Consider the following 19,748-nt stretch of genomic DNA (forward strand, 5'->3'; position numbering starts at 1 on the left):
CAAGCACTGGCCATATGAACCACGTTACCTATTACCGTGGGCGCGAGATTATGGGCGGCGCTGTGATTGTCATCAGCAGCGTCATCCAAGTACCCGCCCATAATCTCGTGCCCGCGCTTCTCACTCTGCCTCCACCGTTATGCGCAAGCACTGGCCATATGAACCACGTTACCTATTACCATGGGCGCGAGATTATGGGCGGCGCTGTGATTGTCATCAGCAAAGTCATCCAAGTACCCGCCCATAATCTCGTGCAAGCAGTAATAGGTAACATGGTTCATATGGCCAGCACTTGCGCATAACGGTGGAGTCAGAGGGAAAAGTGCGGGCACGAGATTATGGGCGGGTACTTGGTTAACGCTGCTGATGACAATCACAGCGCCGCCCATAATCTCGCGCCTGCGCAATCACCTGAAAAAGCGTTCACATGCGCAAAACTTCGGGAGGACAGTTACATGAGGAAGGCGTCCTTGTGTATGTAAATGAGCAATGGGGGACTGCGTAAAGCGGCAGGAGGGGGAATAACGGACGCCAGACAGCCCGCCCCCGTGACCATAAAAACACATTTGCATACAAAAAGGTAAGACTTCATAAAGTATTTTTGTAGGTCTCAAAGGGGGCACAATAACAACAGGAACCTTTCCAGAAGCAGCCCAGGAGCTGCAGAGGGGAAGCTTTTACTTTTATTGTGAAATTTCTGCTGACATGTTCCCTTTAACTGGTAGGGGAGCCAGGATAAAGCAGAGCTGAAGCTGTTGGGAAGCTAGGACCCAGCAGCTCTGCTCCACAGGCAGGAGACCACTGATCGGTAAGCTAATAGAAGCCTGCAGATGTCACTCTGCATAGGTTATTACTGGCCAGTGCTATCTGCAGGAGAGATAAGTGCTGATTGCACAGTCTCCTCAGCGTCCTGACTCCCCGCGTGTCTGCAGCAGTGAGAAGCCGCACAGGGGGAGTCAGAGAACAGCTGCAGAGAAACGCAGGCTCCGGGACTGGGGGGGTCGGCTCTGGTGCAGGGGGGGGGGCTCTGCTGCAGGGGGGGGAGGCTCTGCTGCAGGGGGGTCGCTCTGCTGCAGGGGGTGATTCATACCTCAGCAGCAGTCACAGGAGTAGGTGCGCGCTCGGCTCTGTAATGAATAGTAGAAGGGAGAAACAGCGAGGCGGGGCTACAGTGGGTGGAGCCGGGATAAACAGCCTCACGGGCGGGACCCGGGATCAAAGGCTCAGAAGAGGGACTGTCCCGCTGTATCCGGGACGGTTGGGAGGTATGGCCTTGTGTGGCTCACGTGTTGAACCTGGTTGTCCAGCAATTTTTAAAGCACTATCCTGGCCTACATGGCCTTCTGCAAAGGGCACGGTGTAACACCTTCCTTAATCCACACACTCAGATGGGCTTTAAAGGATAGGCTAGAGGGAAGCCACTCACCAAGCAGGACCTCCAGAACCCTGGAACCCTTTAACCCCTATACAGGGATTAGGAATTACACAGGGCCCAAGGTGATCAATACCTGTGGAAGGCTGCAGTTCCAGAGAATAGTAGTCAGGCAGGGACAAAACATTAATTGAGGAACAGGAACAGAATGGGACGGCCAGTACTTAATCAGAAAACAAGCAGAGGTGAAATGCGGATCGGCCAACAAGGTACATAAACAGCAAGCAGGAAAAGTAGTCAGGTAACAAGCACACAAAATCATAAAACTGAACTGGGGGTAAAAGTAACCAGAGGTCATAGCTATGTCTGGCAGTGGTCTGCAGACAGGATGGGCATAAAAAAGGGTGTGGTGTCTTCCCATTGGTTGTAGCTGAATGATGGTGAGCCGTAATCAAGTGCAGCATTGCGCCGTGCACATTTTTTCTCCCGGTTCTTTTCCGTGTTCACACTATATGTGGTTCCATTATGTATGGAGTTCCATCAGCCTCTGGAAGGTTCCTGGCAAATTGCACAGCTCGAAGGGCATGCCTTTTGAATTCTTTGAATTCACAGAGACCCATCGGGTTGCAAAGGCGGTCTTCTCCCGGTCTGCCTCAGCAACGGACACTTGCCAATAGCGACTACTGAGATCAAGGGTAGAAAAATAATTTGCAGTTCTCAATGCAGCTAGCTATTCCTCAATACAGGGGAGTGGTGCTGTCCTTCTTCTTTAACAGGACCAACGGAAGCTGCCCAGAGGCTACAACTGTCAGGGATAACCCCAGCCTCCTTCATGTTGCTCAACATGTCCTTGGTACACTGGTAATGTGCAGGTAGTATTGGCTTATATCTCTCTTTGATGGGTGGGTGTGCACTTGTGGGGATGTAGTGTTTGATCAAGATTAGGGACCAAGGCCCGGGAATATTTTTCAGCAAAAAGTATATGCGTTATTCCCATTAACAAATTTTATTAAGATATAGAAAAAACACACCAGCAGTGTAAAAAGTATTTTGACCATCAAGTCACAATAAACATGATACAATATAGACATACAATATTTAAAAGAGAGGTTACAAATATAGGGGATCAAATCGAGGCTCAGGACTTAACTTTGAGACCATATTAGGTTCATCCAGGCAGCGCCACACAATAAAAGAAATAGGATGCTTGCTCTCCACAAACGTCCAGATCGATGTATGCCGATGCTCTCCAAAAGTCCCCTTAGTACTTATAATAGCAGAGATGAGATATCAAATCCTTCAATTTAGCAGAAGTGAGCCATCAATTTCATGGTAGATTTACAACAGTCTCCACCTCGACGCGTTTCCCCACATGCTATACATGTGGTTCATCAGGAGGCTATAAGACAGACAAGCTCTATCAGCAACAAGTTGTAATAGTATTAACCATAGATTGCACATTCATAAGCTACACCACAGAAAGGCATGTAAGATAAAGAGACAATATCAAAGATACAAGAGTACTTGCCCAGGGAGATGAGGTATTAGATATGCAGATCCATGGCGCCCATCAAACAGGATCCACGGCCGATCAGACAATGCTAAAGAGATAGTACTGCCATAGTCCAGAGAGGCGTCATGGAGCTGCATACCACCATGAGGTTTAAATAGCCTGTAATCCCATAATCAGCTGTAAGCGGTCAGGGCAATCATGCAGATGCCGGCACCGCCATGCATGCGCATGCCTAATGCATTGCGCACACCTGGGAAAGCCCAGGATGCCGATATAATTAGAACGCCGCCATCCCTATCCCCATTGCGCCTGCCCAGAACCTCCCAGGCAGCGCGCACGTGCGGACGGAGGCCCTCAGGTGCCACAGTCAGATAGAAATAGACAAAAGCACAGCGCATGCGTGAGGGTCCTGAATGTTATGGCGTCTGCATGGAAACGCCGCCGTCCACATCCCCATCGCGCCTGCCCAGACAACAGGCGGCACGCACGTGTGGACGGAGGCCCTGAGATGCCATAATCAGATGGACATAAACAAGAGCACAGCGCATGCGCAGGGGTCTTAAGTACTACGGCGTCTGCATAAAAGTCGTAAGATGATACAGAGCACCGTGTGCCCACGCATGCGCAATAAAGCAAGGGGAATACTTAGTGCTTTACTGCACGTCTAACATTAATATAAAGCACCCGCTGCAATATATATTTGTTGAAGAAAGGTTACTTTAAAGATAAGGCCATATTATAGGGGGCTCCCATTCATAGGAATATAAGTATGATATAATTTAATTTAGCCGATGTAAATAGATTGTAGACGCCATAATAGACATGACCCCCATTTGTAGACACATAGATAAAATAGGCATCATAGGATATACAACAAAAATAGATACAATAGATTATAGACGCCATAATAGACATAACCCCCATTTATAGGCACATAGATAATATAAGCATCATGGGATATACAATAACAGGCAGATATACCATTATATATTATTACATCAACCCTGTCAGAAATATAACAGGGATACCATCCTTCTAGACAGATATACCCTCCATGTATACATTATGAGGGTACATCCATAACGAGTCTCCCAGGGCAAGGACAAGAATACATAGATATTAACCATTAATATGGTCCATTCCTAAAAAGGGAAGAAGTCTTACAAAGTAGAGCAAAAATGGATTTAAATTAACAATTTGGGTTCCGCTTAAGGCTAGGTGGGAAGAAAACAGCTAAAGGAGAGCTGTTCGTTCAGCCCTCCTGGGGACAAAGATCCCATTTTGAATATCCAAGCTGATTCCTTCTGCAGAAATACCCTATCAAAGTCTCCTCCACTAGGGTTGGGTTTCAACACCTCCAGAATGGAAAAACGAATTTGAGCCGTATCTCCCCCATGGATCATAATAATATGGCGAGAGATTGATGTATTTCATTTCATTTATGCGCGAATGTGTTCAGATTGCTTTTCTATTGCATTTGGCACATGGTGACGATTATCTCGAGAGTGCAAAGTAGCCAAATGAAACTTTTACTGGATTTCCACTTACTTTATCAAATCTCATCTCCACCACACAGGACAAGTTTGCATCTGTTATAGTTTTGGAGAAAATTGTGGTCATTTCATTTATGCGCGAATGTGTTTAGATTGCTTTTCTATTGCATTTGGCACATGGTGACGATTATATCGAGAGTGCAAAGTAGCCAAATGAAACTTTTACTGGATTTCCACTTACTTTATCAAATCTCATCTCCACCACACAGGACAAGTTTGCATCTGTTATAGTTTTGGAGAAAATTGTGGTCATTTCATTTATGCGCGAATGTGTTCAGATTGCTTTTCTATTGCATTTGGCACATGGTGACGATTATCTCGAGAGTGCAAAGTAGCCAAATGAAACTTTTACTGGATTTCCACTTACTTTATCAAATCTCATCTCCACCACACAGGACAAGTTTGCATCTGTTATAGTTTTGGAGAAAATTGTGGTCATTTCATTTATGCGCGAATGTGTTCAGATTGCTTTTCTATTGCATTTGGCACATGGTGACGATTATCTCGAGAGTACAAAGTAGCCAAATGAAACTTTTACTAGATTTCCACTTTATCAAATCTCATCTCCACCACACAGGACAAGTTTGCATCTGTTATAGTTTTGGAGAAAATTGTGGTCATTTCATTTATGCGCGAATGTGTTCAGATTGCTATTCTATTGCATTTGGCACATGGTGACGATTATCTCGAGAGTGCAAAGTAGCCAAATGAAACTTTTACTGGATTTCCACTTACTTTATCAAATCTCATCTCCACCACACAGGACAAGTTTGCATCTGTTATAGTTTTGGAGAAAATTGTGGTCATTTCATTTATGCGCGAATGTGTTCAGATTGCTTTTCTATTGCATTTGGCACATGGTGACGATTATATTGAGAGTGCAAAGTAGCCAAATGAAACTTTTACTGGATTTCCACTTACTTTATCAAATCTCATCTCCACCACACAGGACAAGTTTGCATCTGTTATAGTTTTGGAGAAAATTGTGGTCATTTCATTTATGCGCGAATGTGTTCAGATTGCTTTTCTATTGCATTTGGCACATGGTGACGATTATCTCGAGAGTGCAAAGTAGCCAAATGAAACTTTTACTGGATTTCCACTTACTTTATCAAATCTCATCTCCACCACACAGGACAAGTTTGCATCTGTTATAGTTTTGGAGAAAATTGTGGTCATTTCATTTATGCGCGAATGTGTTCAGATTGCTTTACTATTGCATTTGGCACATGGTGACGATTATCTCGAGAGTGCAAAGTAGCCAAATGAAACTTTTACTGGATTTCCACTTACTTTATCAAATCTCATCTCCACCACACAGGACAAGTTTGCATCTGTTATAGTTTTGGAGAAAATTGTGGTCATTTCATTTATGCGCGAATGTGTTCAGATTGCTTTTCTATTGCATTTGGCACATGGTGACGATTATCTCGAGAGTGCAAAGTAGCCAAATGAAACTTTTACTGGATTTCCACTTACTTTATCAAATCTCATCTCCACCACACAGGACAAGTTTGCATCTGTTATAGTTTTGGAGAAAATTGTGGTCATTTCATTTATGCGCGAATGTGTTCAGATTGCTTTTCTATTGCATTTGGCACATGGTGACGATTATCTCGAGAGTGCAAAGTAGCCAAATGAAACTTTTACTGGATTTCCACTTACTTTATCAAATCTCATCTCCACCACACAGGACAAGTTTGCATCTGTTATAGTTTTGGAGAAAATTGTGGTCATTTCATTTATGCGCGAATGTGTTCAGATTGCTTTTCTATTGCATTTGGCACATGGTGACGATTATCTCGAGAGTGCAAAGTAGCCAAATGAAACTTTTACTGGATTTACACTTACTTTATCAAATTTCAATTTTCACCACACAGGACAAGTTTGCATCTGTTATAGTTTTGGAGAACATTGTGGTCATTTCATTTATGCGCGAATGTGTTCAGATTGCTTTTCTATTGCATTTGACACATGGTGACGATTATCTCGAGAGTGCAAAGTAGCCAAATGAAACTTTTACTGGATTTCCACTTACTTTATCAAATCTCATCTCCACCACACAGGACAAGATTGCATCTGTTATAGTTTTGGAGAAAATTGTGGTAATTTCATTTATGCGCGAATGTGTTCAGATTGCTTTTCTATTGCATTTGGCACATGGTGACGATTATCTCGAGAGTGCAAAGTAGCCAAATGAAACTTTTACTGGATTTCCACTTACTTTATCAAATCTCATCTCCACCACACAGGACAAGTTTGCATCTGTTATAGTTTTGGAGAAAATTGTGGTCATTTCATTTATGCGCGAATGTGTTCAGATTGCTTTTCTATTGCATTTGGCACATGGTGACGATTATCTCGAGAGTGCAAAGTAGCCAAATGAAACTTTTACTGGATTTCCACTTACTTTATCAAATCTCATCTCCTCCACACATGACAAGTTTGCATCTGTTATAGTTTTGGAGAAAATTGTGGTCATTTCATTTATGCGCGAATGTGTTCAGATTGCTTTTCTATTGCATTTGGCACATGGTGACGATTATCTCGAGAGTGCAAAGTAGCCAAATGAAACTTTTACTGGATTTCCACTTACTTTATCAAATCTCATCTCCACCACACAGGACAAGTTTGCATCTGTTATAGTTTTGGAGAAAATTGTGGTCATTTCATTTATGCGCGAATGTGTTCAGATTGCTTTTCTATTGCATTTGGCACATGGTGACGATTATCTCGAGAGTGCAAAGTAGCCAAATGAAACTTTTACTGGATTTCCACTTACTTTATCAAATCTCATCTCCACCACACAGGACAAGTTTGCATCTGTTATAGTTTTGGAGAAAATTGTGGTCATTTCATTTATGCGCGAATGTGTTCAGATTGCTTTTCTATTGCATTTGGCACATGGTGACGATTATCTCGAGAGTGCAAAGTAGCCAAATGAAACTTTTACTGGATTTCCACTTACTTTATCAAATCTCATCTCCACCACACAGGACAAGTTTGCATCTGTTATAGTTTTGGAGAAAATTGTGGTCATTTCATTTATGCGCGAATGTGTTCAGATTGCTTTTCTATTGCATTTGGCACATGGTGACGATTATCTCGAGAGTGCAAAGTAGCCAAATGAATCTTTTACTGGATTTCCACTTACTTTATCAAATCTCATCTCCACCACACAGGACAAGATTGCATTTGTTATAGTTTTGGAGAAAATTGTGGTCATTTCATTTATGCGCGAATGTGTTCAGATTGCTTTTCTATTGCATTTGGCACATGGTGACGATTATCTCGAGAGTGCAAAGTAGCCAAATGAAACTTTTACTGGATTTCCACTTACTTTATCAAATCTCATCTCCACCACACAGGACAAGTTTGCATCTATTATAGTTTTGGAGAAAATTGTGGTCATTTCATTTATGCGCGAATGTGTTCAGATTGCTTTTCTATTGCATTTGGCACATGGTGACGATTATCTCGAGAGTGCAAAGTAGCCAAATGAAACTTTTACTGGATTTCCACTTACTTTATCAAATCTAATCTCCACCACACAGGACAAGTTTGCATCTGTTATAGTTTTGGAGAAAATTGTGGTCATTTCATTTATGCGCGAATGTGTTCAGATTGCTTTTCTATTGCATTTGGCACATGGTGACGATTATCTCGAGAGTGCAAAGTAGCCAAATGAAACTTTTACTGGATTTCCACTTACTTTATAAATTCTCATCTCCACCACACAGGACAAGTTTGCATCTGTTATAGTTTTGGAGAAAATTGTGGTCATTTCATTTATGCGCGAATGTGTTCAGATTGCTTTTCTATTGCATTTGGCACATGGTGACGATTATCTCGAGAGTGCAAAGTAGCCAAATGAAACTTTTACTGGATTTCCACTTACTTTATCAAATCTCATCTCCACCACACAGGACAAGTTTGCATCTGTTATAGTTTTGGAGAAAATTGTGGTCATTTCATTTATGCGCGAATGTGTTCAGATTGCTTTTCTATTGCATTTGGCACATGGTGACGATTATCTCGAGAGTGCAAAGTAGCCAAATGAAACTTTTACTGGATTTCCACTTACTTTATCAAATCTCATCTCCACCACACAGGACAAGTTTGCATCTGTTATAGTTTTGGAGAAAATTGTGGTCATTTCATTTATGCGCGAATGTGTTCAGATTGCTTTTCTATTGCATTTGGCACATGGTGACGATTATCTCGAGAGTGCAAAGTAGCCAACTGAAACTTTTACTGTATTTCCACTTACTTTATCAAATCTCATCTCCACCACACAGGACAAGTTTGCATCTGTTATAGTTTTGGAGAAAATTGTGGTCATTTCATTTATGCGCGAATGTGTTCAGATTGCTTTTCTATTGCATTTGGCACATGGTGACGATTATCTCGAGAGTGCAAAGTAGCCAAATGAAACTTTTACTGGATTTCCACTTACTTTATCAAATCTCATCTCCACCACACAGGACAAGTTTGCATCTGTTATAGTTTTGGAGAAAATTGTGGTCATTTCATTTATGCGCGAATGTGTTCAGATTGCTTTTCTATTGCATTTGGCACATGGTGACGATTATCTCGAGAGTGCAAAGTAGCCAAATGAAACTTTTACTGGATTTCCACTTACTTTATCAAATCTCATCTCCACCACACAGGACAAGTTTGCATCTGTTATAGTTTTGGAGAAAATTGTGGTCATTTCATTTATGCGCGAATGTGTTCAGATTGCTTTTCTATTGCATTTGGCACATGGTGACGATTATCTCGAAAGTGCAAAGTAGCCAAATGAAACTTTTACTGGATTTCCACTTACTTTATCAAATCTCATCTCCACCACACAGGACAAGTTTGCATCTGTTATAGTTTTGGAGAAAATTGTGGTCATTTCATTTATGCGCGAATGTGTTCAGATTGCTTTTCTTTTGCATTTGGCACATGGTGACGATTATCTCGAGAGTGAAAAGTAGCCAAATGAAACTTTTACTGGATTTCCACTTACTTTATCAAATCTCATCTCCACCACACAGGACAAGTTTGCATCTGTTATAGTTTTGGAGAAAATTGTGGTCATTTCATTTATGCGCGAATGTGTTCAGATTGCTTTTCTATTGCATTTGGCACATGGTGACGATTATCTCGAGAGTGCAAAGTAGCCAAATGAAACTTTTACTGGATTTTCACTTACTTTATCAAATCTCATCTCCACCACACAGGACAAGTTTGCATCTGTTATAGTTTTGGAGAAAATTGTGGTCATTTCATTTATGCGCGAATGTGTTCAGATTGCTTTTCTATTGCATTTGGCACATGGTGACGATTATCTCGAGAGTGCAAAGTAGCCAACTGAAACTTTTACTGGATTTCCACTTACTTTATCAAATCTCATCTCCACCACACAGGACAAGTTTGCATCTGTTATAGTTTTGGAGAAAATTGTGGTCATTTCATTTATGCGCGAATGTGTTCAGATTGCTTTTCTATTGCATTTGGCACATGGTGACGATTATCTCGAGAGTGCAAAGTAGCCAAATGAAACTTTTACTGGATTTTCACTTACTTTATCAAATCTCATCTCCACCACACAGGACAAGTTTGCATCTGTTATAGTTTTGGAGAAAATTGTGGTCATTTCATTTATGCGCGAATGTGTTCAGATTGCTTTTCTATTGCATTTGGCACATGGTGACGATTATCTCGAGAGTGCAAAGTAGCCAAATGAAACTTTTTGTGTGGTATTCCTTGTTCGCAGTTACAAGGAAGGGTGCCCTGACCACACAGGGTTTGGGCCGAGGTGAAGGACCCACACGAGGTTGAGGAGGCCAATTACAGCCTCCCCCCTCTCCCTCCCCTTCTTCACAAATGTGCAGGCGCAGACGTGCGTTCCATTAGCCTCACTGCATTCCACTCCCATACAGGAAGTGGGCGCAGCTATTACTACGGTCGCACATAAAAGAACCCACAGCCACCACTGCACACAGCTGACTCAACCACTGGAAACCCACTTCTACAACAACGCAGGTAAGACAGGATCGGCACCTCTATGCTCCCGTTACAATCAGGCTCAGTCACCATGTGATAACGCTCTCAACAATTTAGTTGCAGGCTTCCCGTTGCTTCACCTCCACTGGCTGTGCTGCCATTTCCTCTCCCCCCTGGAAAGTATACTTTATTACACTATTTTCCTGTTTCCCTCTTCTCCCTTTTCCCATAACCTACCTTTATCTGCATTTGTGGGGTATCTATATACTATTTATATCACAGTTTTATTCATTAATACGGAAGGGAAGAGTTCGCGTGAGAGTGTTGAATTGCGGAGAGCAAGAGGTTAAGCTGCCCCGATTTGCCACCATTGATAAGCTGTTCACAATAGATACACATGCTATCCAAGCAGCAGCAGCGATGAACGCCGCTCGAGACGCCGGGATCCGGCCCACCGCTCGCGCCACCACCGAGCAGCAGCAGCAGCCGGACCCGAGCAGTGGGAGAGCGCAGCGTCCCCTCCTCCGCCCGCGACAAGAGTCTATGGGGCTGATCACAGATAGAGCCTGTACCTATGAGAGTCTATGGGGCTGATCACAGATAGAACCTGTACTTATGAGAGTCTATGGGGCTGATCACAGATAAAGCCTGTACCTATGAGAGTCTATTGGGCTGATCACAGATAGGGCCCGTACCTATGAGAGTCTATGGGACTGATTACAGATAGATACCTGTACCTCTGACAGTTAGACTCTCATAAGTACAGGCTCTATCTGTGATCAGCCCCATAGACCCTCATAAGTACGAGCTCTATCTGTGATCAGCCCCATAGACTGTCATAGGTATGGGCCCTATCTGTGATCAGTCCCATAGACTCTCATAAGTACAGTCTCTATCTGTGATCAGCCCCATAGACTCTCATAGGTATGGGCTCTGTGATCAGCCCCATAGACTCTCATAATTACGGGCTTTATCTGTGATCAGCCCCATAGACTCTCACAGGTAGGGGCCCTATCTGTGATCAGCCCCATAGACTCTCATAAGTACAGGCTCTATCTGTGATCAGCCCCTTATGAGAGTCTAAGTATGAGCTCTCTCTGTGATCAGCCCCATAGACTGTCATAGGTATGGGCCCTATCTGTGATCAGTCCCATAGACTCTCATAAGTACAGTCTCTATCTGTGATCAGCCCCATAGACTCTCATAGGTACAGGCTCTATCTGTGATCAGCCCCATAGACTCTCATAGGTACAGGCTCTATCTGTGATCAGCCCCATAGACTCTCATAGGTAGGGGCTCTATCTGTGAGAAACACGGATAAAACTCGGATGAGAAAACCAGACAACAGAATGTACAGTGATGATCTGTGTAAGGTCTTATCTTGTTCCCACTTATTGCGCTGCACAATCATCGCATGCCCTGCTGTAGTGCCCCCCATGCCCCATACAGACCACCATCCACATGATGTCTAATAACACATGGATAAAAGTACACGGGTAAATTTGCATGCGAGGTATAGACAGGGAAACAACTGATGAGTCTGGCATTGACCATTTCACTGACATCACGAGGACAGTTTAGATATAACAATATCGCCATGATACTTATAACTCCATGGAGGCCACAAATAGGGACCCCTAGGGCTAGAGCCTACTCCAAATAGCATGCAAGATAGGAGGACAAAAGGAGATCGGGCAACGACTGCACATAAAAATTCAATTTTATTAGATAAAATCATGTGAAGACAACTAGTACAAAAGACATATAAAAAGACAAGTCATACCAGGATGGGGAACAAATGGAAAAAGTGGTAAAAATAAGTGGGCAGATCAATACCACACAGCCTGCCCAAATGCTGTACAGGGGTAGGTGTATAAAAGGGCGTCACACTCCACAGTTATATAGCGTGGTGATAAAGTACTAAAGTGACGGGCTCATGGAGAGAGAACAATAGCAGGCATAAAGTGGCGAGCTGTGTATTAAAGTCTTAAGTGTAAAAGACCAATGTAAAGATATATTATCTCCATATAGGCACATCCAAACAGTAATGACACCACGTCGCAGGGGCACTCAGGCTAGGACATGAGGGAATAAGTATCCCGGCATAAGTGTACGTAGAAGGATATGTCCCAGCATGGGTGACCCAGCTATCAGAGCAGCACAGGGAGCGTGAACAATACCTGAAGTGTGGCAGGGCAGGTTGTGGGGATGAAAAGCCTCCTTGACAGCTGTTTCGCCTATGGCTTTATCGAAAGGAGGTGTAGATACTACGTATTGCACCATTTTATTTAGGAACCACCAGGTGTATGTAATCAAACTGACTGTGATGTACATACTGCGCGTGCGCCGGCGCCGGAGTACGGAGGGCGGCAGGGAACAAAAAGCCCGCTGTGTAGGGCGCATGCGCGGGACCACAGGACGCGTCGCTATGGTACCCGAGCACGCGCACCAGCCAGGCTCGCTCCCCACCGTCGCCCGCAGTCAGCGCGCCGAGGGACGCGCAACACCACAACAGGTGATTACAGAAGGCGTGCACAAGCGGTCAGACACTATGTAAGTATACAATACATTAAATAGAACCAGAATTACATATATTAAGACCACCAGTGACGCAATGAAAACAATATCTAATAGCAAGGTAATTTTGTCCAAGAAGGAGAAGCATGAAGGGAACCTAAAAAAGAAAAACAGACATAATACAGAAAGATTAAATGACTGGTAAAAACAATACGTTAAAATAAGGAAGCCCACATTACACCACTTATTCAATATAACTAGTGCCACACACATACTGTGAGGCACAAATGACCCGAAAGTATATCCTAAAACAGTGGAGTATACAACCTCCACATCATAATCAATCAATTAAGATATACAGAGATGGAAGCAAGGAAAAGGGGAAACGTCACAAAAATGGAGCATAGCTGACCACTTCATTTAAACCAAAGGGGACGAGGGTGTTCAGGGAGACAATCCACCTCGACTCCCGCTGGGCGAGAATCTTGCGTAGATTGCCGCCCCGAACACCCCCATGAATGACATCAATGCCCCTGATCTGTAGAGATTTCGGGCTGCAATTATGAACAGCTCTGAAGTGGCGAGGCAATGTTTTCAGGAGAGTGATGTCCTCCACTGAGGCTGCCGCAAGGATATCTCTCACGTGCTCCCTAACCCTAATGCGGAGCTCACGGGAGGTGAGTCCGACATAGATTAGGGAGCACGAGCACGTGGCATAATAAACCACATGTGTGGTGCCACATGTAATGTAATCCTTGATGGAAAACACCTTTTTGCCATCCGAAGAGGAGAATGTGGGTGCCCTGATGATGTTACCACATGCGGCACAATGGCCGCATGGAAAGCAGCCAACCTCTTTCTGGGTTTCTGGGAGAGGTTGGTGTTTGGGGATGGTGGCGCTGTGGGGGGCTCCCATGTGCAGTGCTGGCTCCGCTACATTGATGATATTTTTATTATTTGGCAGGGCACTGTCGAGCAGCTAGACGGGCGAGGAACCTGGGGGATCTTCTCGTCAGGAGCCATTATATTCCCCCCAGACAAAATCCTTTTGGGTCCAGGGGCCCTCTCCGTGGCTGCTTTCCATGCGGCCATTGTGCCGCATGTGGTAACATCATCAGGGCACCCACATTCTCCTCTTCGGATGGCAAAAAGGTGTTTTCCATCAAGGATTACATTACATGTGGCACCACACATGTGGTTTATTATGCCACGTGCTCGTGCTCCCTAATCTATGTCGGACTCACCTCCCGTGAGCTCCGCATTAGGGTTAGGGAGCACGTGAGAGATATCCTTGCGGCAGCCTCAGTGGAGGACATCACTCTCCTGAAAACATTGCCTCGCCACTTCAGAGCTGTTCATAATTGCAGCCCGAAATCTCTACAGATCAGGGGCATTGATGTCATTCATGGGGGTGTTCGGGGCGGCAATCTACGCAAGATTCTCGCCCAGCGGGAGTCGAGGTGGATTGTCTCCCTGAACACCCTCGTCCCCTTTGGTTTAAATGAAGTGGTCAGCTATGCTCCATTTTTGTGACGTTTCCCCTTTTCCTTGCTTCCATCTCTGTATATCTTAATTGATTGATTATGATGTGGAGGTTGTATACTCCACTGTTTTAGGATATACTTTCGGGTCATTTGTGCCTCACAGTATGTGTGTGGCACTAGTTATATTGAATAAGTGGTGTAATGTGGGCTTCCTTATTTTAACGTATTGTTTTTACCAGTCATTTAATCTTTCTGTATTATGTCTGTTTTTCTTTTTTAGGTTCCCTTCATGCTTCTCCTTCTTGGACAAAATTACCTTGCTATTAGATATTGTTTTCATTGCGTCACTGGTGGTCTTAATATATGTAATTCTGGTTCTATTTAATGTATTGTATACTTACATAGTGTCTGACCGCTTGTGCACGCCTTCTGTAATCACCTGTTGTGGTGTTGCGCGTCCCTCGGCGCGCTGACTGCGGGCGACGGTGGGGAGCGAGCCTGGCTGGTGCGCGTGCTCGGGTACCATAGCGACGCGTCCTGTGGTCCCGCGCATGCGCCCTACACAGCGGGCTTTTTGTTCCCTGCCGCCCTCCGTACTCCGGCGCCGGCGCACGCGCAGTATGTACATCACAGTCAGTTTGATTACATACACCTGGTGGTTCCTAAATAAAATGGTGCAATACGTAGTATCTACACCTCCTTTCGATAAAGCCATAGGCGAAACAGCTGTCAAGGAGGCTTTTCATCCCCACAACCTGCCCTGCCACACTTCAGGTATTGTTCACGCTCCCTGTGCTGCTCTGATAGCTGGGTCACCCATGCTGGGACATATCCTTCTACGTACACTTATGCCGGGATACTTATTCCCTCATGTCCTAGCCTGAGTGCCCCTGCGACGTGGTGTCATTACTGTTTGGATGTGCCTATATGGAGATAATATATCTTTACATTGGTCTTTTACACTTAAGACTTTAATACACAGCTCGCCACTTTATGCCTGCTATTGTTCTCTCTCCATGAGCCCGTCACTTTAGTACTTTATCACCACGCTATATAACTGTGGAGTGTGACGCCCTTTTATACACCTACCCCTGTACAGCATTTGGGCAGGCTGTGTGGTATTGATCTGCCCACTTATTTTTACCACTTTTTCCATTTGTTCCCCATCCTGGTATGACTTGTCTTTTTATATGTCTTTTGTACTAGTTGTCTTCACATGATTTTATCTAATAAAATTGAATTTTTATGTGCAGTCGTTGCCCGATCTCCTTTTGTCCTCCTATCTTGCATCACGAGGACAGTGCAGCAGCCAATCAGTGAGCTCAGCAGCTCTGAGTCTGGCGTTCGGTTTACACTGGCAGAGCTCACTGATTGGGCTGCACTGTCATCGTGACCAGTGAAATGGTCAATACCAGACACTAGCGGCAGAGACTGGCCAGTAGACCCATGGACGGGGAAGGGGGCACAGCAGGGTTTGTATTTTTTTTTTTACACTGAAGTGAACTCTTGGACGAAGATTAAGTGAAAAATCTACTTTAGGGTCTGTGCACACTGGGAAATTTGCTTTTCTTAAGAAAAATCTGCACCCTTTGGCAGAATTCCGCACCAGAGTCAAAAACGTACCCGGCACCCGCATGCATTTTTTCCGCGAGTTGAAATTCTGCAGCAAAACGTATAGGAAGAAAAATGCAGTGAGCGCACAGCATTTTGATTTTCCCATAGATTTTGCTGGGGAAGGACTGCAGAAAGGTTATGAACAAAAGCTGCACTTTTTTTGCAGCAAAATCTGCGGCAAATACGCGCCAAATAACCGCAGTGTGCGCACAGAGCTTTAAGGTTGTGATGGGGTCACTATGACTGGTGGCATTGTCCTATGGTTACAGTTCAGTACAGTGTCTGGACAGGAGCACCGTGCAGCAGTGTCAGTGAACTGTGTCAGTGCAGGAGCACCGTGCAGCAGCGTCAGTGTACAGTGTCAGTGCAGGAGCACCGTGCAGCAGCGTCAGTGTACAGTGTCAGTGCAGGAGCACCGTGCAGCAGTGTCAGTGTAGTGTCAGGGCAAGAGCACCGTGCAGCAGTGTCAGTGTAGTGTCAGGGCAAGAGCACCGTGCAGCAGTGTCAGTGTACAGTTTCAGGGCAAGAGCACTGTGCAGCAGTGTAAGTGTACAGTGTCAGTGCAGGAGCACCGTGCAGCAGTGTCAGTGTACAGTGTCAGGGCAGGAGCACCGTGCAGCAGTGTAAATGTACAGTGTCAGGGCAGGAGCACCGTGCAGCAGTGTCAGTGTACAGTGTCAGGGCAGGAGCACCGTGCAGCAGTGTAAATGTACAGTGTAAGGGCAGGAGCACCGTGCGGCAGTGTCAGTGTACAGTGTCAGCGCAGGAGCACCGTGCAGCAGTGCTAGTGTATAGTTTCAGGGCAGGAGCAATCTGCTGCACGGTGCTCCTGTCCTGACACTGTACACTGATGCCTGCTGCACGGTGCTCCTGCCCTGACACTGTACACTTACAGTGCTGCACGGTGCTCCTGCCCTGATACTGTACATTTGCACTGCTGCACGGTGCTCCTGCCCTGACACTACACTGACACTGCTGCACGGTGCTCCTGCCCTGACACTGTACACTTACACTGCTGCACGGTGCTCCTGCCCTGACACTGTACACTGACACTGCTGCACGGTGCTCCTGCACTGACACTGTACACTGACGCTGCTGCACGGTGCTCCTGCACTGACACTGTACACTGACGCTGCTGCACGGTGCTCCTGCACTGACACAGTTCACTGACACTGCTGCACGGTGCTCCTGTCCAGACACTGTACTGAACTGTAACCATAGGACAATGCCACCAGTCATAGTGACCCCATCACAACCTTAAAGCTCTGTGCGCACACTGCGGTTATTTGGCGCGGATTTGCCGCAGATTTTGCTGCAAAAAAAGTGCAGCTTTTGTTCATAACCTTTCTGCAGTCCTTCCCCAGCAAAATCTATGGGAAAAACAAAATGCTGTGCGCTCACTGCATTTTTCTTCCTACATCTCCAGGCTGGAAAGGGCCAGCAGACGCCTTCTGGTTGAAGCGCTGCTCTTGCTGTTCCCGACTCCAACTCAAGTTCTTCTCGACATATTCTTGAATCTGTCAGTACTGCACCCTCCGCCGAATTTCCCATTCAGCTGTCGAAGGGAGTGCTTCTGGGGCCTCCAATCCCATGTCCAGATCCACCGGTAGCCGACCAGGGTGAGCCCTCATCAGGTATGCTGGGGTGCACTTAGTTGAGCTGGAAGGGATATTGTTGTACATATCGACCAAGTCGGGTAGCTTCTCCGGCCACAGGTTCCGCTCTTCCAGCGGCAACGTCTTGAGGAGGCTCAGGACCAAGTGGTTCATCTTCTCACACATGCCATTGGTCTGGGCATGGTAAGGGGTGGACCGGATCTTCTTGCAGCCGTACAACTGGCAAAACTCATGGAACACCTCCACTTCAAAGGTCGGGCCTTAGTCAGTAAGCACCTTCTCAGGGTATCCATGTGGTCGGCAGAAATAAGCCTGGAACGCTCTAGCGGCAGTACGACCAGTTAGGTCTTTGACTGGGACAACCACCATGAACCTTGAATAGTGGTCTACTATGGTTAGAGCGTAGGTGTACCCACTTCGGCTGGGGGTGAGCTTTACATGGTCCAGGGCGACCAGCTCCAGCGGTTGATGTGTAACGATCGGGTGTAGGGGCGCCTTCTGGCTGGCCTCGTCCTTCCTTCTCAGCATGCAAGGACCGCACTCTCGGCACCAGGCCTCTAAAGACTCCCGCATCTCACTCCAATAGAACCGCTCCCTCCTGGTGGAGCAAGGTGCTGCTGGAATAGACCCTGCCACCCCGGCTGAAGCCCAGCGCCTGTGGCGAGAACGGACCCGGTTGTATCTACACCAGGGGAAGTTGTACCGTGAGCTGATTAACCCGAAGACTCATGAGAAAATCCGCCAGTTAGTGATTGATGGAAAGGGAGAAGGGGAGGCGGGAGGGGGGAGGCTGTATTTGACTACAAGGGTATGAGTTATGAGAGATCATATACACATAGATAGTGATAATGTTACATAAGTGGAAAAACCTATGGAGGACCGGATGTGTAAGTGCATACCTTATACAAACCTATAGAGTGCTGATGAGTGAGAGTGGGATGTTAGATACAAGACATCTTATAGTGAATAGTGAGCCGTAATCAAGTGCAGCATTGGGCCGTGCACATTTTTTCTAACTCCCAGTTCTTTTCCGTGTTCACACTATGTGTGGTTCCACTATGTATGGAGTTCCATTATTCCTTGTTTTTTATTTGTCATGTCTGATCAACTGGTTACATTATGTCGGATTTCCTTGTCTAACCTTTTTTTCTCCCCTTTCTTTACTTTCCAGGTTCCCATAGTCACATGAAATATCCCTGCTGCACTTGATTACGGCTCACTTTTCACTATAGGATGTCTTGTATCTAACATCACACTCTCACCCGTCATCACTCTATAGGTTTGTATAAGGTATGCACTTACACATCCGGTCCTCCATAGGTTTTTCCACTTATGTAACACTATCCCTATGATCACTCATAACTCATACCCTTGTAGTCAATTACAACCTCCCCCCTCCCCCCTCCCCTTCTTCACAAATGCGCAGTCGCAGGCGTGCGTTCCATTAGCCTCACTGCATTCCACTCCCATAAAGGAAGTGGGCGCAGCTATTACTACGGTCGCACATAAAAGAACCCATGGCCACCACTGCACACAGCTGACTCCACCACAGGAGACCCACTTCTACACCAACGCAGGTAAGACAGGATCGGCACCTCTATGCTCCCGTTACAATCAGGCTCAGTCACCATGTGATAACGCTCTCAACTCTTTAGTTGCAGGCTCCCCTTGCTTCACCTCCACTGGCTGTGCTGCCATTTCCTTTCCCCCCCTGGAAGGTATACTTTATTACACTATTTTCCTGTTTCTCTCTTCCCCCTTTTCCCATAACCTACCTTTATCTGCATTTGTCGGGTATCTATATGCTATTTACATCATAGTTTTATTCATTAATATGGAAGGGAACAGTGCCCGTGAGAGTGCTGAACTGCGGAGAGCAAAAGGTTAAGCTGCCCCGATTTGCCACCATTGATAAGCTGTTCACAGTAGATACACATGCTATCCATACAGCAGCATCCACCATTACTTTACCCCACCCATTCTGTGACAGCACACCAAGTCAGCCAGAGGAGTGGTGTAAGGAATTACACGTAGGCACTGACTCCACACCTTCACATCACAAGAAGGGAGTCTACAGGGTCGTGC

Source organism: Anomaloglossus baeobatrachus, chromosome 7 (genome assembly GCF_048569485.1).
Source record: "Anomaloglossus baeobatrachus isolate aAnoBae1 chromosome 7, aAnoBae1.hap1, whole genome shotgun sequence".
NCBI lineage: Eukaryota > Metazoa > Chordata > Amphibia > Anura > Aromobatidae > Anomaloglossus > Anomaloglossus baeobatrachus.